General features: G+C 41.9%; 2 non-coding genes across 2 annotated transcripts; both read right to left on the bottom strand.

The window, feature by feature from the left end:
* Nucleotides 1-2,863: 2,863 nt before the first annotated feature.
* On the bottom strand, nucleotides 2,864-2,936 carry trnaf-gaa (transfer RNA phenylalanine (anticodon GAA)). The gene has a single exon. It is a non-coding gene; the product is annotated as a tRNA-Phe (tRNA).
* Nucleotides 2,937-3,840: 904 nt separating this feature from the next.
* trnap-agg (transfer RNA proline (anticodon AGG)) lies at nucleotides 3,841-3,929 on the bottom strand. The gene is given in 2 exon segments: nucleotides 3,841-3,876; nucleotides 3,894-3,929. It is a non-coding gene; the product is annotated as a tRNA-Pro (tRNA).
* Between the last annotated feature and the right edge of the window lie 2,753 nt (nucleotides 3,930-6,682).

Here is a 6,682-nt window from a genome sequence, read left to right as displayed (position 1 = left end):
AGAGGAGATTTACTAGAATGATCCCAGAGATGAGGGGTGTCAGTTCTCTGGACAGGCTGGTGAAGCTGGGATTGTTCTCTTCAGAGTAGAGAAGGTTAAGGCAAGATTTAATAGAGATGTTCAGAATCATGAAGGATTTTCATACGGTAGAGAGGGAGAAACTGTTTCCAATGTCCTGGGGATCAGTAACCAGAGGACACAGATTTAAAATAATTGGCCAAAAATGTCAAGGGGAGGTGAGGAGAGATCTTTTTACCCAGTAACTGATTCGGATTTGGAATGAATTGTCTGACAGGGTGGTGGAAACAGATTCAATTATAACTTTCATAAAGGAATTGCACAAATATTTCAAAGTGAAATTCTCCAGGATTATGGGGAAATAGGCAGGGGGTTGGACTAATTGCATCTTTTTGTTAGAGAGTCAGCAGAGGCACAATGGGGCCGAATGGCCTCCTTCTGTGCTGTGTGATTCTATGAACATAAGAACTAGAAGCAGGAGTCGGCAATTCAGCCCCTCGAGCCTGCTCTGCCATTCAATACAATCATGGCTGATCTCATCACGGCAGTTCTTGTTTCTTGCCAGTAGATGTCACTTCACTCCAATACAGTGAAGTTTACAAATCTGAGAGAGACACAACAGGAAAGAATTGTTCACATTATAGTGAATGTGTGGGATTTAGAAATACTAGGAGTGGAGACGAGTTATTACTTGTCTGCTCGATCCCCATAGCCCTGTTAAATTATTTCCTTCAAGTGCCCATTCAAATTCCTTTTGTAATCCTCGATTATCTCCATTTCCACCGCCCTCGTGGGCAGCGAGTTACAGATCATCACCAATCAGTGCAAGAAAGTTATTGCGCACATTCCCCCTGTATCCCCTGTCCAAAACCTTCAATCTGTGTCCCCTAGTCCTTGTACCAATAGTTAACGGGAACAATGTTTCCTTGCCAACTTATTTAAAACTGTCATAGCCTAAAACACATCTATCAATTCTTCCCTCACTCTCGTTTGATACAGACAGAACAACCCTAGCTTTTCCAACCTAATCTTGTAACTAAAATCCTCCATCCCTGGATCCATTCTGGTGAATTTCCTCTGCATCCTCTCAAGGACCCTCACATTCTTTCTAAAGCCTGCTGAGCAAAACTGGAAGCAACACTCCAATTGGGGCCTAATCAGAGCTTTATAATGGTTCAGCATAACTTCCCGGCTTTGTACTCAATGCCTCTATTTATAAAGCCCAAGATCCCATATGCTTTGCGAACCACTCTCGCAATATGTCTTGCCACCTTCAAAGATTGATGCACATGAACCCCAAGTCCCTCTATTCCAACACACTCTTTAGAACTGTGCCATTAAGTATATATTGCCTCTCCCTATTCCTTCTGCCAAAATCCATCACCTCACATTTATCACTGTTAAATTCCATCTGCCACCTGTCTGCCCATTCTGCTAGCCGATCATTGTCCTGTTGCAGGCAGTTCATATCATCCTCACTGTTTGCCACTCCTCCAAGTTTGTTGTCATCGGGATATTTTGAGATTCTACTCTGTATTCCAAGATCAAAGTCATTTATCTTGAGCAAAAAAAGCAGTGGTTCTCGCAATGACCCTTGGGGAACACCACTGTCGACTATCCTCCAGTCTGATAAAGAACCATTTCATAAGACTCGCTGTTTTCTGTCCTTAAACCAATTTTCTATCCAATTGGACACTGACCCTCCTATACCACGAACCTCAATTTTGTTAACCGCCCTTTTATGTGGTACCTTGTCAAACGCTTCCTTAAAATCCATATAAACAACATCCACTGCATTCCCTTCATCAACCTGCTCTGTTAGTTCATCAAAAAATGCAGTTAGATTAATCAAGCATGAACTCCCTTTTATAAATCCATGCTCACTCTCCTTAATTAACTCGAACCTCTCCAAGTGACTGTTGATTTTTTACCCTGATTATTCTTTCTAAAACCTTACCCACCGCTGCTGTTAATCTAACTAGCCTGTAGTTACCCGGACTGTCCTTACACCCTTTCTTGAATAAGGGTGTCGCATTTGCCACTGTTTAATCCTCTGGCACCTCCCCCGTATCCAGGGAAGATTGGAAGATTATAGCAAGCCCTTCCGTTATCTGCATCCGCATTTCCTTTCGCAACCTGGGATGTGAGCCATCCGGACCAGGTGATTTATCTTCCCTAAGCACAGCCAGACTTTTTAGTACCTCCCTCTCCTAATTTGTACTCTCTCCATTGCCTCTACTCTCTTCACTTCGACTGATATTTTGTCAAATTCCACTTCCTTAGTGATCACTGATGCAAAGTACTCATTAAGTAGATTAACATTGCCCTGCACCTCTAAGCTTATATTATCCTTTTTGTCCCTAATAGGCCCGACTCAACCTCTTACTACCCACTTATCATTTACATGCTGCTCGAAGATTTTTGGGTTTCCTTTCATGTTGACAGCCAGTCTATTCTCATAGAAATAGAGAATAAGCAAATATAGAAGATGTAAGTATTTCCCATCCTTGATGAGGTGGAATTTTTTATGTTGTGGGTGGTAATGTCTTGGCCCACGAGTGTGGTGGAAGCAGAGACAATCAATGATTTGAAAAGGAAATTGGATGGATACTTGAAGGAAAGAAACTTGCAGGAGGAAAGGGATCGAGCTGGTGAGTGGAACTGACTAGATTGCTCCGGGGAGAGCCAGCATGGACGTGATAGGCCAAATGACCACCTTCTATGTTGTAAATGATTCTGTGTTGTTTCTCAAATTCAATCCACTGGTGCTTGGTAAATAATCTCAAAGTAAATTGTGCAACTGGAAAATCAGAACCAAGGCAAGGGACACATAAGGAAGCGAAATTGCTGAAACCCGGGATTAAACCAGGGACCTTTAGATCTTCAGTCTAACGCTCTCCCAATTGAGCTATTTCAGCCCGACATTAACAGTGGCTTGATGTCCTTGTTTTGGAAGAAAATACATACATTCAAGTTTTCCAAAAAATTAAAGAACAGAACATGTGAGTAATATACCCCATTGCTTTCTCAGTACTGATGGATTGTGAAGCGGGAGACAGCCAGAAGTGCCACTGAGCCGCACAGACCCCGAGCTGAGAATGAAATGAGATCAAATTCAATCTTTCATAGTGAGATGCTGCTGAGAGGTAAGAGTCCTGAATCAAAGCGAGACTTGCTCATTTCAAACACTCCCTGTACTCTCTGCTCATGAAGCCTTAAAAAAGGGAAAAACAGAATGGCACTCAAACTCACAACCCTGCCATTAAAAGTCTCATATTCGACTGACAGAACTGTCACTTCTACTCGGTCTCTTATTGGATGGATGCAACACCAACGCAGGGATGACATTCAAATCCTCCCATGGGTCCACATGTCAGACTGAGTTCCATGTTGTAGACTCAAGCAAAGGAAATCTGCTCACTTCCAAAACTATCAGCGAATTGAAGCTGATTACAATCAACATCATCGGAGGTCAGAACTACCTGGTGAAAGGAGACACCCTGAAGAAGGATCCACAATTATTCAAAGGCATCGACAAAGTGAAAAACAAGAAAATCGATGAGTCAATGCAAGCCAAACAACAGAAACACTGAAGAATTCCATTCCATTCCAGTCCAGATGTTTTTGGAGTCAGGTCACAATTACAGCAACAACTTTATATTCCCACTTGGCTATCTGTACATTTAGTTAATTGCAATTTTGTCGACAAGCTCTTTGAATCCAGTTGTCTGGTCCTCAAGCCAGCTCCGTATGGAAGTTAATTCCACCTTCTGCAAGGCTGAAACCAATAGATAACCTTAATCTAAAGATGCCAGCAGACCAGGGCTCGTCCGGGATTTGAACCCGGGATCTCTCGCATGTTAATTAACCATACTCCCTAAGCGAGAATCATACCCCTAGACCAACGAGCCACTGACAGGTCAAGCTTTATTAGCTGCTGTGGAATTTCACTGGAACCCCCCAGCCAATCATCCATTTTTTTTCAGATCAAAGCAACATCCTGCAAATGCTGAAATAAAAACAGAAAGTGCTGGAAATGTTCAGCAGCTCTGGCAGCATCTGTGCTGTGAGAAACACAGCTAATGTTTCAGGGCACTCACCTTTTGTTTCAGCCATCCTTTCAGACTGCTTCTGTCCATCCAATCTCACTTTCTATTCTATCCACATTCTAACCATTCACTACGTTACTACATTTTTCATGAATTCCTCATTTCTTTTATTAATGACAATTTTGTATTTCTAGCCTTTGCTTCAGACACCACCACAAGTGGAATCATGTCTCCATCTACCCAATCAAACCACTTCGCTGTATCCTCACATTGCAATGTTTCTTTAACCCTGACAGACTGTGGAGTTTCTGCTGCTTGATTGCAGTTCTTGCTTCCCGCCAGTAGATGTCACCTCACTCCAATACAGTGAAGTTTACAAATCTGAGAGAGACACAACAGGAAATAATTGTTCACATTATAGTGAATGTGTGGGATTTAGAAATACTAGGAGTGGAGACGAGTTATTATTGCACTCTGCTATTACATCTTTTATAATGGACTCCAGCATTTTCCCCACGACTGATGTCAGGCTAACCGGTATATAATTCGCTGTTTTCTTTCTGCCTCTTTTTTTAAATAGCGGAGTTACATTAACTACCGTCCAATCCATTGGAACTGTTCCAGAGTCGATAGAATTTTGAAAAAAGACCGGAAATGCATCTGCTATTTCAAGGGCCACTTCCTTAATTACTCTGGGATGTAGATTATCAGGCCCTGGGGATTTATCGGCCTTCAATCCCATCAATTTCCCAAACATTCCCTACTAATACTGATTTCATACAGTTCCTCCTTCTCACTAGACCCTATGTTCCTCAACATTTCTGGGAGATAATTTGTATCCTCCTTTGTGAAGACAGATCCGAAGTATGTATTTAATTGGTCTGCCATTTCTTTGTTCCCCATTATAAATTCCCCCGTTTCTGACTGTAAGGGGCCCACATTTGTCTTCACTAATCTTTTTCTCTACACATATCTGTAGAAGCTTTTACAGTCAATTTTGATGTTCTCTGCAAGCTTATTTCCACTTGTTAATCAATCCCTTTGTCCTCCTCTGCTAAATTCCAAACTGCTCACAATCTTCAGGTTTGCTGCTTGTTCTGGCCATTTTATATTTCTCCTCCTTGGATCTAATACTTCCCTTAATTTCTTTTGTAAGCCACAGTTGAGCCACTATTCCTGTTTTACTTTTGCACAGACAGGAATGTACAATTGTTGTAATTCATCCATGCGCTCTTTAAATTCTAGCCATTGCCTATCCACTGTCAACCCTTTAAGTAACGTTCCCCAATCTAACATAGCCAACTCCCGCCTCATACCTTCATAGTTTCCTTTGTTTAGATTCAAGACCCGAGTCTCGGAATCAACTCTCTCACTCTCCATCTTAATGAAGAAGTTTATCATATTATGGGCGCACTTCCCCAAGGGACCCCACACAACAAGATTGTTAACTAATCCTTTCTCATTACACAATACCCAGTCCAGGATGGCCTGTTCTCTAGAGGTGTTATACACCTCTATCAATTCTCCACTCAATCTCCTTTGATATAGGCAGAATAATCCTAGCTTTTCCAACCTAACCTTGTAACTAAAATCCCCCATCCCTGGATCCATTCTGGTAAATCGCCTCTGCGTCCTCTCAAGGACCCTCACATTCTTTCTAAAGTCTGCTGAGCAGAACTGAAAGCAACACTCCAATTGGGGCCTAACCAGAGTTTTATAATGGTTCAGCATAACTTCCCTGCTTTTGTACTCAATGCCTCTATTTATAAAGCCCAAGATCCCATATGCTTTGCAAACCACTCTCGCAATATGTCTTCCCACCTTCAAAGATTGATGCACATGAACCCCAAGTCCCTCTATTCCAGTACACTCTTTAGAACTGTGCCATTAAGTATATATTGCCTCTCCCTATTCCTTATGCCAAAATACATCACCTCACACTTGTCACTATTAAATTCCATCTGCCACCTGTCTGCCCATTCTGCTAGCCTATCACTGTCCTGTTGCAGGCAGTTCATATCATCTTCGCTGTTTGCCACTCCTCCAAGTTTGGTGTCATTGGCATATTTTGAGATTCTACTCTGTATTCCAAGATCCAAGTCAATTACCTTTAGCAAAAAAAGCAGTGGTTCTAGCACTGACCCTTGGGGAACACCACTGTCGACTATCCTCCAGTCTGACAAAGAACCATTTAATAAGACTCGCTGTTTTCTGTCCTTAAACCAATTTTCTATCCAATTGGACACTGACCCTCCTATACCACGAACCTCAATTTTGTTAACCGCCCTTTTATGTGGTACCTTGTCAAACGCTTCCTTAAAATCCATATAAACAACATCCACTGCATTCCCTTCATCAACCTGCTCTGTTAGTTCATCAAAAAATGCAGTTAGATTAGTCAAGCATGAACTCCCATTTATAAATCCATGCTCACTCTCCTTAATTAACTCGAACCTCTCCAAGTGACTGTTGATTTTTTACCCTGATTATTCTTTCTAAAACCTTACCCACCGCTGCTGTTAATCTAACTAGCCTGTAGTTACCCGGACTGTCCTTACACCCTTTCTTGAATAAGGGTGTCGCATTTGCCACTGTTTAATCCTCTGGCACCTCCC

This window comes from Heterodontus francisci, unplaced genomic scaffold (assembly GCF_036365525.1).
Source record: "Heterodontus francisci isolate sHetFra1 unplaced genomic scaffold, sHetFra1.hap1 HAP1_SCAFFOLD_1588, whole genome shotgun sequence".
NCBI classification, from domain to species: Eukaryota; Metazoa; Chordata; class Chondrichthyes; order Heterodontiformes; family Heterodontidae; genus Heterodontus; species Heterodontus francisci.
The sequence above is the reverse complement of the archived record's forward strand: the minus strand, read 5'-3'. Positions and strand labels throughout refer to the sequence as shown.